Raw genomic sequence first — 15,347 nt, forward strand, 5'->3', positions numbered from 1 at the left:
ATTGGTATAATTACACTCTACTTTTCATATTTTGGGTCAGGGCTCAGTATGCATACATTCATTCATTTATCAAACAATTACTAAACTGTCACTGTGTTCCAGGCATGACGCTAAGCATCAAGGATTTTTAAAGCTTTGATCTTAGGCTTTTCCCTTGAAGATCTCATACTCTAATTGGGGAGGCAAAGCAAGTAATAAATAATAACAATGTCATGGGCTAAAATCTCTATTTGGGAATGCCTGGCTGGCTTGGTTGGAAGAGTATGTGACTCTTGATCTTGGGTCATGAGTTTGAGCCACACGCTGGATTTGGAGATTACTTAAATAAGTAAAGCTTTAAAAATATAAAACAAAACAAAATATGTATTAGAAGAATGCACAAAGGGTTCTTGGAACACAGAGTATAAAGAAACTCATTCTTCTTTGGACGGAAGGGTGAGGGTCATAGGGAACTGCACAGAGGATATGCTAAAGAACTTTGGGCCAGGGATGCCTGGGTGGTTCATTTGGTGAGCGGCTGCCTTCGGCTTGGATCGTGATCCCAGGGTCCTGGGATCGAGCACCACATTGGGCTCTCTCCTGGCAGGAGGCCTGCTTCTGCCTCTCCCACTCCCCCTGCTTGTGTTCCTTCTCTTGCTGTGTCTCTCTCTGTCGAACAAATAAATAAAAGTCTAAAAAAAAAAGAATTTGGGGCCATAGGGTTACACGATCAGATGTAGACTTTAGAGAAATCCTAATGATATCTGGTCTATGAGACAAAGCTATTAAATCTCACTTTTTGATGCCTCCCCTGAATATTTAGTTTGGTACCCATGCTGCCCACGAAGACTTCAGAGACTTTTTCATATTTTTACCAAATGCTTTCTTCTACTTCTCAACATTTTTTTTTTCACTTCTCAACATTTTTGTAACTAGCATCTCAAGCGTCACTGGGAGAATCATCCTAAGTAGAGACTATGGTGAACTCAGTTTATGAAATCCATACCCCCCATCCTGGTCCCCGTGCATGGTTACAACACGAGGGCATCCCAATGACCAACCTAAGGGACTTGCTTCCTAAGCTGTTAACTTCTTCTGTCCTGCCTTTTTGTCCTCAGAGATCCTGCATCCATCTGCCTAGCAAAAAAGGTAATTTGATTCACATGAGCTTAAGAATTCTATTAGACACCCAAGGAGAGGGATCCAAGAGATAGTCAGAGACGTGTGCACATCTGGGCTTCAGGGGAGAGTGTCTGGAGGTCCAGGTACATCTGGGAGTGGTCAGCATATAAATAAGACATGATGAGATCACCTAGTATAAATACAGAGAGGAGATCTGAGAACTGAGCCCTGGGGCCCTGCAAATTTAAGAGGCTCGGGGGAGGGAGCGGTTGAGGGAGAACCAGCAAGGTGACTGAGAAGGAACAGATATTGGGGGAGCAGGAAAGTGATTATTTTCTTGACTTACTGACCGATCCTTCTCAGGAAGGTAGGTTAACAAAGAGGTTAAGAGGGAGGGTACTGGACTCAAATGGATCCGGATTCAAATCTCCATCCCACATTAAGTACTAAAGGAGTTTACACTTCCTATGGGCCACTGGGTCCAGTCTAGGACCAGGAGGGTATTTGCTGTTTGAGTAATCACTGATTGTGCACTACTGTACTCTGGGCATATCTTGAGTGCCAAGGGCATTCATGCAAAAGAATCAAAGGCCCTCGGCTCAGGGAACTCACAGTCCAGAGGGAAGAGGCAGCACTAGAAGCCCATGATTCTCTGTGACATCAAGACATGATCAATTCTTTTCTTTTTTAAAATATTTTATTTATTTACTTGACAGAGAGAGACACAGTGAGAGAGGGAACACAATCAGGGAGAGTGGGAGAGGGAGAAGCAGCCTTCCCGCTGAGAAGGAAGCCCAATGAGGGGCTCAATCCCAAGACCCTGGGATCATGACCTGAGCCGGAGGCAGACGCTTAATGACTGAGCCACCCAGGCACCCCCATGATCAATTTTTTAATAAACGTATGAGCCATGCACTGAGAGAGCAGATAGGGGGAGTGATTCATCCAGCCTGTGATGGCCTGACTTAAAGATGATGCATTTTTCCCTCATTTGTCTTTAACATGTCATGTTGCCCAAGAAAACTGTGACTCTTCTGAGTGCCACCAACCAATCTACGTGACCATTTATGAGAATTTTTTTTCTTTTGGAGAGAAGTAGTATAGATTATGAGTATAGATAGTGGTCCTACGTTTTGAAAAATGTAGGTCTTGAGTGAAATTGAATCCATAATTTCCTTTTAACCCAAATCAAATCAGCTGCTCTTACATTCTCCCACATTTGATTATTACCACAGGTGTAGCCCCCATGCTGCAGGCCAAGCCAGGGAGCCTATCACATCGGTGTGGTAGGCTTCAGTGATCTGACTTTTTTTCCTTGGGCAATAATTTACCTTCCATTTGCTGGGGGCAGATTTTTTCTTCAAATAGGGAAGCCCTAGTAAGCATCAGCCTTTCTGAGATTCTGAGATTTCTGAGATATGTTTCTCATGAATAAGATTTCTCACATCTTCTTGTGCATTTTATTTCTCTTTGCTTTCTTCTCAATGCATTCATCCTGGCTAGACCTGGAAGTTTTCGATGTAAAATTTGTAACTGAAGATGTCCTTTTGTGCGTTTATTATGAAGTCTTGCACTGAAAATCCCATAAGGGCAGATCGCAGAGCTGTTTGGAGCTCCGTATGGAGAACCGTGGGGTATTCTACCCCGATTCCACAAACCGTAGCTTCTCCAGTTCTGCCTGAAGACAAGGCCGGGGGTTTGGGATCCGAAGAATGTTTGGATCACTATGTCCTCCAATCCTAAAGTAACTGTAACAGCCATCCTTTTAGTGGCTGGTGTGGATGATGGTGACTTGAGACAAGGCAGGTCTCAGTGGAAAGGGAAAGGAGGGTAGTTTGGGTAAGGGTTGAACATTGGCAGCTGGGATCCAAGGAGGAGATTTTTTTCAATCATCCAGGGATATACCCTGAAATCAGTCTTTTCTCTTCAGAAAACAAAAGGACCTTGAAAATCATTAAAAGATAAAGAAGTCATAGAACTATGTATTCCTAATTTTAAAATGAAGAAAACTCTACCCTTTCCTCTCAGAGAAGATACATTTGTTTCCCAAGTAGAGTACATTACTTGAAGAATAGTGATTCTTCAAAGTTATCCCTGTGCTTTGGCTTTAACTAAAAAGAATGAGTTTCTTTTAATATAGGAATCCCAATGATGCTGAGTATAATGGACTGAGTGTATGTGTCCTCCCCGCAAATTCATATGCTGAAATCCTAGCCCCCAAGGTAATAGTATTTGGAAGTGGGACCTCGGGAAGTATTAGGTCATAAAGGTGGAGCTCTCATGAGTGGAATCTGTGCCCTTATAAAAGGGACTCCAGAGAGCTCCCTCATCCCTTTCACTATGCGTGAACACAGCAAGAAGATGGCATTCTAGGAACCAGGAAGCAGGCTGTCATCAAACTCCCTATCTGCCAACACCATGATCTTGGACTTCCCAGTCTCAGAACTGTGAGAAACAAACTTCCATCGTTTATAAGCCACTCAGTTTATAGTATTCTGCTATAACACCCCAAATGGACTAAGACATCAAGCTTCCACACGCATATATTAACCAGAAGTACAGCCTTCCCCTGTTTTGACCAAATCTCTCAACAGTGCTGGCACAGTCCAAAGGGTCAGTCTTGGTTACACTCATGTTAAGCAATCACTGCTGAAGACTGGCTGTGTTCTGGGGGCAAGAGCAGACATTCTCCCCTTCACTCCTTTCCCCCTCTCTTAGCTCCCCCAATTTGTCACACTCAGCCTCAGGCATGCCAAGGCAGATCTGTGCTCCACTGGTGCCATCCTTCAGTTGACAGCCATTTCCCCAGACACTCCCACAGTGTCAAGTTGGATGGGTCGGAAGGAGGCTCCAGCATCAGTCTCATGCTGTTCCCAGAGTTCGATCTCCCCTCTGATGAGCTCGAGGCCCTTGGACACCTGTCCAGTTTCTCCCTTGTCTTGTGATGAAGGTCATTTCAGCAGCCTCGTCCCAACTGTCTGTCACTGAACCTCTGTTAGGACGCCCCAAGTTCATCTGACATGTTTGGGTAACTCTGAATCTCAGAATGACTAGGTCAATAATAATATGAGCTGTTACAGCTGTCGTGCATTATTTACTCTCGAAGTATAAATTCCTGTTAAATTTAACTGAATGAAACAGGAAGGGTGAGGAGAAGTTGGCTCTGTGGCTTCCAGATGAATATGTGCATATGTGTGTGTGTGTGTGTGCATGAGTGTGCATGCATGTATGTGGGGAAAGGAGCAGGCTGTGAGGACCAGGTCCTGAGGACATATTCTGGGGTCCAGGACTCTCCTTTGTTGTGATTTCCTAACAGAACCTAGGGTAAGACCAATATGAAGGTAGTAAAGACAGATTTAGGAGTCAGAGAAATTTTATAACATCTTATTAATTGGCCATCATCTGTCTACAGTCTAAATTCTTGAGGCGCGCCTGGGTGGCTCAGTTGTTAAGTGTCTGCCTTTGGCTCAGGTCATAATCCCAGGGTCTTGGGACCAAGACCCACATGGGGCTCCCCCACTCAGCGGGAAGCCTTTCTCTCCCTCTCCCATTCCCCTGCTTATATTCCCTCTCTCACTGAGTCTCTGTCAAATGAATTTTTAAAAATTTTTAAAAAGAATAAAAAAATAAAATAATTGAACTTTTGGCCAGCTGGGGCAGTTGGCAGTCTGCACTGTCAACAGTAACCACATCAGACATTTCTGTAAGTTTTGACAATCATCTAACAGGCCAGGTACGAGTCATACTCTAGGTATGCCAGGAAACCCCAAAGCTGTTTAGAGCCCTGGAAATCCAGAGAGAGAGAGAGAGATACTTCTTTGGCCTATGACAAACAGATTAATTTGGCACAATTAGTAATGCTAAGCATGTCCTCTCTGCTAAACCTTTAGGGAAGGAAATGCTGTGCCTCTTTCTGTGAAAGAGTCGATCACTTCCCTGGGGACAGCAGAAGGATGCAATTCTAGAAAGAATGAAGACAGCAGACTCTGCACAGGGCCTCTGGGCATGACCTTTAGCTGCCCTCGCTACCATCGTGTGACCAGCTACCTCCAGAAAGAAGTGCTTCCGTGTCCTCCCACGTGGTCACTCTGCAGGGCGGCCACTGATTCTTGGAATTGGGGAAGAGTTTGCTCCCAGGAATTAGGGCACTTGGGTCGAGAGGTGGAATGACAGCAGTTGGCATCCCTTATGTCTGGTTCAGGGTGGGGTCGAAATGGTAGCTCGAGGCTTTACCATTCACCAGGTGTTTTCAAGCCAGGAAAGGATGCACAGACATGTCCCGGGAGAGGGTGGCATTTCCTGTGCCCAGACATCTGGATGCTTTGTCATCGTGCTGAATCATCTGAAAAGGTAAAACCAAAACCAAAACCAAGTCTAAGTCAAGGTGGGTGGGAAGGGAGACTGGGGCTGGCAGGGACATCTACCTTAGGGTTGGATGAGAAGAGGTTGGCCGTCTCCAGAGAGAGCCGGATGGGTGTTTCTCACAAGAAGTGAAGTCCCCTAGTTTTCTACAGGGCTATGGGAAAAATTGCTTATAATTATGTTAATTACAACAACAGAGCCCTTCACTTCTCAGGAGGGCTTTTCATCTTCAAAGGGGCTCCAGGATAGGACATTAACACTTGACATGAAAGTCTTTGGAGTATCAGAACTGAAGGCGGAGGGGCCCTAGCTATGCGGACTGGGGCACCAGCACAGGTCTGGAAGGCCAATGCCCAAGGAATTCTCTTGCTTTTGGGTGGGGAGCAGGTCAAAGCAGGGATGTGTTCCAGAAACTTGCCCCTACCTTACTGAAATTAGAAGGACAGAGGGATGGAAGCATCAGCCTCACGCTGGTTCTCCTGAGCCCTGCCCCCCTATATTGGAAAACCATGATAAATCTGAATTTCAGATAAACAATAAGCACACAAATGCACTACACAATCTGCTTACACACCCCCACACAGCCTGTGAGCAATGAGACGCTGAGCTTCCTACCTGATAGACTGCTACCAGAGAGGTCAGCAAATTGGGGCGTGTTCCCCCAGGGCCACAGGGAACAAGGGCTCTTCAGACCTGCCCAGACCCAGCCTCTTTCCCACCCCGGTGTGGGAATGCCAGAAAGTTCTCCTTTCAGCTCTCTGCCAGGGCTAGAACTCAGGGCTGGGCTCCTGGGTGCAGTCCAGCCTCCCCAGTCCTTTATTTACCTTGGATTTGGGGATGAAACAGCCTCAGGAGTGGAATGTCTAAAGCTTCCCTTCGCTCCCTCCCATCGTTCCTTCTCTGCAAACTGACCTGCACCCCACCGCTCTGTGATTCAAGGGAGATGTCTGTGGCCACCCACCCCTACCTCCCCAAATGGCCGGAATAGAAATTCCTCTGTGACAAAAACCAGACAGAAGTGGTCACTGGGCTGAGAGGAGCTTCCAGCTGCGGCAGTGGAATCCAGGCTGTCAGGACGGGTCTGGGCCTGAACTAGGAACGCCGCTGGGTTCCCAGGCTGGGCGGGAAGGGAAGACAAGCTGGCTCTTGCCACAGCACAGAATAGTAACTGGGAGGTGGTGATGCTTGCTGCGAAACAGCGAAACTCTCAGGGCCTCCAGACTCGGACATACCGAGAGAGGTTCCCAGGCCCCGAAAGCTCCAGAGCCAGCCTCTGGGCTCAGTCAGTCAGGGTCAAGGACAGAGCATGCTGCCTTCTTCACGCCCCCAGGACAGACAGATGGTCCCACACATCTACATCCGGGGATATGACTTCAGGCCTGTGGGCAAGATCAACATTCCGAAGCTTTTCGTTCCCTTTCATGACCTAATGGAAAGGGCACGGGGTCAGTCGTATGGGGTGGGGTTAGCTTCCCACGCACCATGGACCAGCTGAGTGAACTTGGGGAAGAGACTTTTCTACAAATTAAATTTAAAAAGTTTCCCTCTGTGCTTGAAAATAAAGTCATTTAAAGAGAATAGATGTGGGCAAGAGGAACCTGGCTGGCTGGTCGGCAACACTGCAGGGGGACTCCTGGACCGAGCGCAAGGGCACAGAACCTCAGCCATTCCTCAGATTCCAGAAAGGCTAATCTTAGGAAATTATTCTTAAAATTGTATTGGGGAAGAGCAACTTTCTCCTGTGAATTATAATAGTGGGTTAAGACAGGCTAATGTTTCCTTCTCTCCTTATCCTTTCTTCCTGAATTAAAAGAGCAAAAATATATGAATGAAGCGTGACACGCTCAGTTCATGAGCATCATTCAAATCATTACCTGCAGTTACGGAAGTATGTTGAACACTGAACAATGAATGTTTATTGACTGACTAACTGACCTACTGTCCCATTAGAGGAAGAAAGGCCAGAGCAAGGATTGATTTTACGTCAACTGAGTAGATCTTGTTAGAAATCCTGCATCTTATATTAGAAGCCTCAAAGTCTAGTATTTTATCTCCCCAAATCCCCATTCACTGGTTCTGCTGTTTTCCTTCCTCTTTCCATTTCTATTTATGCAGCGGTTATGCCCAGCTCTACCCATAATGTTTTGTAACTAGTGAACCAGAGCAGCTACTTGGCTTCACTAAGGGATTTGTCAGCCAGGCTCCAGGCCAGTGAAGGCCCTGTGGGTCCTTCCTTGGGTCTGAAAGGCCCAGGGGAAAGTGCTGCTGCTAGCAGCTCCACATTACACAGATGTCACAGTGCAGGGGAGGGACAGGTGGTGTGTGGGCTGCCTCGTCTCTAATTCCTAGGTCTGAGCAAAATAAGGGGAAAAAACAGCCCGATAGAGCAGGATCAGAAGTATCCCAGGGGAGTTAAAACCAGGGGGAGCCTCACACAAGATTTTGGTAACAAGTGGAAACAGCCCTGGGGTAGCAGGTGGTGTAAAGGTCAGATGAAGAACAGTTTCTACTCATAATCTGTCTCCCTTGGGAGTCATTTTGTTTCATTTCAATCTGTCTCCCTTGGGAGTCATTTTGTCTCATTTCAAGATCTTGAACAAGAGTATGGCCACATGCTGGGTGATCTATTATCCTGTGTGAGCCTCTGTTTCCCCAAGTGTAAGTAGAAATATGAATTACTAACCCATATATATGCACTGAACACTTACTGTGTGCCAGGCCCTGTGCCACACCCTGAGAGGACAGTGAGAACAAGACAAAGCCCCTGTCTTCTTGGAGCTCCTTTATACTCCAGGGCAAAAGCCCCCAAATGACAGCTCCTGGAGGGTGTTCTATCTGGCTCACATAATTAAAATTTCTTAAAATGTGTTGCAAACATAGAAAAAGTTTTACATAAAAGTCTAGATTTCCCAGTGGCAGACCTGGGCCTGTTTTCCTGGATGGCAACCATCAGCCAGAGCTCTGTGTCTTCTTCCTTTAAAAGGAAATCATTCTCTCTCTCCATGTCTCCAGGGTTTGAGTATTTCCAGACACTCTTATCTTGCTCAAGCTTCAACAAGATGTTTGTTTGTTTGTGTACTTTCCATGAAAGTTTGTGTACTTCATGACTATAGAAAGGAGAAAACCCAACTCTTTGATATGGCTTTCGAGGCCTTCTAGGTCTGTTTCCTGACTGATGTGTCCCTACGAATATTGAAGTTCCAGCAAACTGCAGTTTCCCATGTGGTACCGCTGAACATCTGCAGTATTATTTTCTTTGCCCAACATGTCTTTTGCCTCTATCTTTTTCTATTTGGAAAATTGATATTGATTTTTTAGGGTCATCTTCAACATTTCTCTTTCTATTTGTTCAGACTCCCAGTGAGGAAATGCCCAGAAAAGTCACATCTTCCTCAAAGATGGAAAAGCTACTTTTGAGATCCAAGGGCAGCAATTTTGCTATATCTTGTGGTTAGGCCCAGGGACCTTCCAACTGGTGACATTTTGTAAAAAGCCTCAGCTTTCCTAATACATAGGACAAAATATCAACATTAAATGAAATAATGACTCTGAGTGAAATTAGATAAAACTTTAAAAAACACACATTTGACTGGAGTTATGGAAGCTTAGGAAGTAGCAGCTATTATTCTCGTTGAATTATTATTAATATTCCAAGTGGAAGGAACTTCATCAAGAATGGGAGGCCAGCAACAACAGCGTATGTTCTGGAAAAAGTCTATTAGGGCTATAAGGTAAGATACGTGGTTGGAAAAAGCAGGCTAGGGTGAGAGAGGGGTCTTCCAACTAGTCTCCCTACTTGGTCTTTTCCTCACTTCTTTCTATCTTAAACACAGCAGCAGAGTGATGCTGCAAAATGAGTCACCCCATGTTGCTCTTACACCCTAAAGCTCCTAGTGGCTTCCTATCTCCCTCAGAATAAAAGCCAAAGTCATTATCTCTCCCCATATCCCAACACTCTCCCCTTGCTCCTTGTTCTTTTCAGCCACTGAACTCCATTCTGACCTCTCTGTCCATCATTTAATGGGCAAGCATGTGCTCACCTCAGGGCCTTTGCACTTGCCAGTCCCTCCTTCTGGAATAATCTTCCCTCTGCTATCTACAGGGCTCCATCCATTACTCTCTTAGATCTCTACTCAAATGTCATCTTCTCCCTGGTTAGTCTGTGTAAAATTTTACTTTTCTCCTGCCCCCTCCCCTGCTTAATCTCTGTTGACTTATTGTTCTTCTTGGAACTTATCACCAACTAACGTGCTTTACTTGTTTTGCTTATTTATCTTGGTTATTGTCTGTCTCCCCCACTAAAATATAAGCACTCTGAAAGCAGAAGTTCTTTCCTGTCTTTCTTACTGCTGTATCCCCCAGAATCTAGAACAGAGCCTGGCACATAGTAGATACACAATAAATATCTACTAGATGAATGTTTCTTGATTCAAGAAACCTTGGGACATCACAGAATGTTTTGAGCAGGAGAATGAATGGATCAGAGCTCACAGAGGGCTGTAGGATAGATTAGAATGGGGCTGGAACTTAGCAGAGAGGAGGTAGTCACAATAGCAGAAGGACACATAAGTGAAAGTTTAAACCAATAGAAGAAGACAATAGAGGGTGGTAAGTTTCATGAGGGTGGAGAATTTGTCTGGCATATAGTAGGTGTTCAATAAATATTTACTGATTGATGAATGAGGGAGTGATGCTTGTGTTTTTCACATGGGATGGGCTCAGGCCTCTGGTCTGAGTCTGTCTTAGGAAAGATCTAAACCTTGTTTGCTCTTGACTCTGGGATTCTCCTGGCCAGGAGTCACATGAGGTCAACACTGAGCTCTTACATTTGTAGGTACATCTTCCCTTCTTTCCTTGGCTGGGCTAACCCTCCATGGCATGCAGTCACCTTTTAGGCCTCAGCTTAGCTCAGACAAATGGGGGTTCAGACTGTAGGAATTGAGGTGGGGCTCAGGCTGCAGGTTTCTAGGGGGCAGGGACCTGATCAAATGACCTTTTTGAATACTGTACAACTAAAGTTTTAGTTGATGCAGAGAAATTAGTGTAGAAGGGAGCTGGTAGTGTGGAAATGAGTGTGCCAGTCCAGAGCCCCTCAAGAATGTGGAAATCCCTCTGCATGTCATCTTTACCTTTCCTGAAGAACCACTGGTTAATGGATAGGAGGCTGATCTAGGTTGAGGCTGGGTATGTGGACTGTGTTAAGAGAAAGTCCCACAGTGGAAGAGGGGGCGGGATGCGAGGTGGGGTGCCTGCTTGGTCAAAGAACCTCTTATATATACTATCCTCCCTGGTCTGCCCTTTCCCTAGTGACATCTCCTCAAAGGAATTATTCACTAGGTTCTGAGATCCACACTGGGACCTGGCCCCTAATCCAGTTAATGGAAATGATGTGCTTCATTACCTCCTGACCCCAAGAATAAATATATAGTAGCTCATTTCTGAATTCTCTAGGTTTCCATTAAGCAAATGCCTGGTACCCAGAACTGCACCAGATCCTTGCTTAAAGATGGTGGAAAAAAATAACATTTGCATAAGCCTATTACTGTTTTAGTTATTTAATTTGATCTTCTTGCCAATCCTGGTAAAACTGTCAGTATCCTCATGCAGGACAGGAGGAAGCTGAAGTCCAGCTAGTTACCATAACTAGAAATCAAGAGAAGGGAAATTCGAGACAAGTTTTGATGAATTCCAAAGCATAGGTTGGTTTTCTGAGGCCATCAGTGCTACCTCTAGAATTTAGTCCTTGAGCTAGGAATTGTTAGAACTAGATGGTGATTGCAGAATTCGTTTGACTCCTTCCAGTGAGGGGTTCAGGCTCGGAGAGCAGCAGCGACAAGCTTGCAAGCTCGGCAGTCACCAAATGCCAAAGAAAGGTCTGACGCTCAGGTCTCCTGGCTCCCCAGTGCTTTTCCTTTTGTCTTTGAAAGTACATGATGATAATATCTTTCTTAAATATTATGTTTATCTGCTTTAAAAATCAAAGAGTACTGAGAGCTTTATAACCAAAACATCAGCTGTCCCCACTTCTTATTTTTGTTGAAATAATATTTCATCTCCTAATATTTATGTTGCAATCTTTCATCCCTTCTTATCCCCACCCCCATCCCCTGCCCGCCGCCACCATGCTTTTTGTTCTCTCTTAACCTTGTGCTTGTTCTACAACGGTTGGAGGAGGGGAAAGAGATAAACACATTTGGTCAATCAGTCCTATTGGACAGAAGTCCAGTGTCTTAACCACGCTGTCCTCCATAAGATTCTGTATCCCCAGATAACTCATTTTTCTGAAGTCAACACATGTCCAGTGCTCATGTAGCTTACCCTGAGCCGGACCTATGCTAGCAGTTCCTGGCTCACAAGAGTTCTTGTCTGGCCTGTGCCTTGCTGTGCTAAAGGACTTAAGGGAAGCCAGAGAATGATTTACATGAGAAAACAAAGAGCAGATAAGTGCAGAGACGACCCCTCCCATCCACACTTGGCCAATTTCAGAAAGCTTTCATATCCACAATCTCATTTGACAGCAGCATATAATCACAGGATCCGTTCTTGGGTGCTGACCGTGGAGTCAAAATCAGACACTGATCTGTCCTGACAGGGCTGCATATTTAAAATCAGGACTGTGAATCTTCACATTCGAGGTGGTTTCTTATTTGGGTCTTTTGTCTGCAGGGCCAATGGAAGCTGCTTTCTCCAGGGCAGGTGGAAGTGGACTCTGGGATTTGGAGACAGCTTACTTCTAAGAGATTTACTGAGCCTTGTTTTTCCCCCTACTCATCCTCCCCATAGATCCAAGTTTGGAATAAAGTAAGCTGCTTCTTTGAGAATGCTTACCAGTGCTTGGCTCAGTTCAAGGATAAAAAGAGAGTCAGAAACTAATAATTCTGGGGCGCCTGGGTGGCTCAGTGCGTTAAGCCTCTGCCTTCGGCTCAGGTCATGGTCTCAGGGTCCCGGGATGGAGCCCCGTGTCTGGCTCTCTGCTCAGCAGGGAGCCTGCTTTCCCCTCTCTCTCTCTGCCTGCCTCTTTGCCTACTTGTGATCTCTCTCTGTCAAATAAATAAATAAAATTTAGAAAAAAAAAGAAACTAATAATTCTGAACACTTTAATGAGGAATCCACCCAAAATCCCAAACTGAAGTCCCTTTCATTGCCTGGGCTGGAAAGAGAGATTCATTTATAAATTAATTTCTGCTGAAGCTTCCATGGTAGAAATCTCAATGAACCTCAAATCTGGATCACACTCTGGGGTGCCTCTATAGGGAGTAAGGGGACAGAGGAAGGACAACAATTCAGGCTGCAGTTGAGGCAATGTGTTAGGCTCACCTGTAGCCCTAGGACCTTGAAACACTTGGATGGAGCTAGATATAAATCAGGGTAGGATTTAGGGTAGTCATGATGGGCTCCAAAATGCCTTCTAAAAGGCTGGATGGGGTCTGAGCTCCTCTGAGAGAGCACAGAATTGGATTGTTCAGCCTCTTCTATGGCCCCACCAACAAGTAGCCCAGTCTAGTGCTATTACTGACACCAGGGACACTAAGTTCCCCACTGTACTAAACCACTGGGAGCAGTCCCAGTTGCCACGCCCTCTGCTCTGCCAAGACAAGTGGGATTTGGGTCGCATGGCTTTATTGTCATATGATTGATACTGTAGAGATGAAAGCCTCTTGGTGGTAAGAGAGACCCATCCTCACAAAGTAAGAGCTGCCTGCGAGCAGGAGGGAGGAATTCCCAGATTCCTTGTAGCTATAAATCAATGCCCCTGTGTTGAAACATACATCTCACTGCCTGAAACTCAGACTCACAAGTGAGTCAGCAATGCCTTACGTGAATGGGGATGGAAGGCAAAACAATGGGAATATCACAGGCCCAAGCCACATTGACAATCTCTGAATCTTAAGAGTGCCCTTTGGAGAACAAAGAACTGATTCCTCCTGAGCCTTTGGAGGGGCTCGCAAGTTGTTCTTATTCCCCAGACCAAGCAGATGAGGTATATCTCAAGCCAAAGAAGACTTCAGGGTGGCTATTGCCAGATCTCAGCATTTAAAGAGTCTGGAAGTTCTTCCTGATCTCTACCTTAATTCCTCCTGCTTTCTTCCCTTTCATTGATTCTTCAGCAGAGTGACCCCAGAGTTGGGACTTTGTTTTCTTCACCATAGTATCAACAGTGCCTAGATACATGGGTGATTAAAAAAAAAAATTAACAACCAGTGCAGCATCAGTCGGAATAGACTCTGGCTGGGATGCCGAACAGGGTCCAAGTGGAAGGGTTTGGGTTCTAGCCTTGGCTTTGTGCCTAATTTGCTACATGACCTGGAGCAAATCACTGGACCTTCTTAGACCTCAGTTTTCTCATCATTGAAAAGGGTGAGTTTGGACTAGGCGTTGCAAACTCATATGCCTCCGGGGTCAGGTAGTTAAAGTAAATGAGTGAATCCTATAGGGTGCGGTTGTCCTGATTTTAACATGCAGATTCCACCTAAATGAGCAGCTGGTGTCAGATGGAACTACTGAGCCAGGCTGTCCAGAGCATCTGACTCTTGGAGAGATGCTGAAAATCTGGATGTTTATGTGAAATCTCCTGGTGTTTAAAATACTGTGTGGGTCAAACAAACATCTCTAAGCCAGTTTTACCCTCAGACTAGAGGATTAGAAGGGCCCTCCCAGCTTGAATTTTCTGATTCTCAAGTATGTCTTCTAAAGAAAATCTTTAAGAAATCACCTTAGTTATGGGGATTTCTGCCAGCGCGCAGTGAATGCCTGTCTGTGGGCTCATGCTTGTATGATGGGCTTTTGGCTCCCATTAAAATGATGCTCTCCTGGTGGTCTTCCCCCCACCCCTCACACACACCTGCAGTGGACTGTTTGCTTGGTCTCAAGAGCCAAACCCTGAGCCAAATGGGAGAAGTTGCTTGTCCAGTGAGCAGTAAAGAGCAGGCTGTATTGATGAAATAGTCCTTCCCCTCATGAAGGCAAGAGTGGCCACCAGCAGTGGCTGAGCCAGAAGTTGGCTAAGTCAGGCTTGGAGACTTGATATCTTCACAGACCTTTGCTCGATATGTCCCTAAGCTGAACTAGCACTGGGAATCAAGTTCACATGATTACCAATCTGGAGTTCGCCAACATACTTGTATTAGGCTGCTTGGGCTAATGGAACTAAGTACCACAGTCTGGGTAGCTGAACTAGCACTGGGAATCAAGTTCACATGATTACCAATCTGGAGTTCTCCAACATACTTGTATTAGGCTGCTTGGGCTAATGGAACTAAGTACCACAGTCTGGGTAGCTTTTTTTTTTTTTTTAAATATTTTATTTATTTATTTGAGAGAAAGAGAGAAGGAGTGGTAGGGAAGGGCAGAAGGAGAGAGAGAAGTAGACTTTCTGCTGAGCAGGGAGCCTGACGCAGGATTCGATTCCAGGACCTGGAGATCATGACCTGAGCTGAAGGCAGACGTTTAACCGAATGAGCCACCCAGGTGCCCCAGGTAGCTTAAGCAACAGAAATGTCTTGTCTCACAGTTCTGCAGACTGGAAGTCCAAAATCAAGGTGTCAGTAAGGTTGGATCCTTCTGAAGGCTCTGAGGGAAGGGTCTGTTCAGGCCTCTCTCCGTGGTTTGTAGATGGTCATCTTCTCCCTGTGTCTCTTCACATCATCTTCCCTCTGTGTCTGTCAGCCTCTATGTCCAACTTTCCCTTTTTAAAAAAAAATAAGGACACCAGTCCTAGTTGATTAGGGCCCACCCTAGTGACCTCATTTTAATGGGATCACCTCTGTCAAGACTCTATGTCCAACTAAGGTCACAGTATTGGGGGGACATCAGAATTTAGGGGGGGACACAATTCAACCATAACACTACTCCTTCCTGGTCTCTCACTTATTGCTTTAAACTCC

The sequence above is a fragment of the Lontra canadensis genome, unplaced genomic scaffold, assembly GCF_010015895.1.
Source record: "Lontra canadensis isolate GAN:19392208 unplaced genomic scaffold, GSC_riverotter_1.0 scaffold63, whole genome shotgun sequence".
NCBI lineage: Eukaryota > Metazoa > Chordata > Mammalia > Carnivora > Mustelidae > Lontra > Lontra canadensis.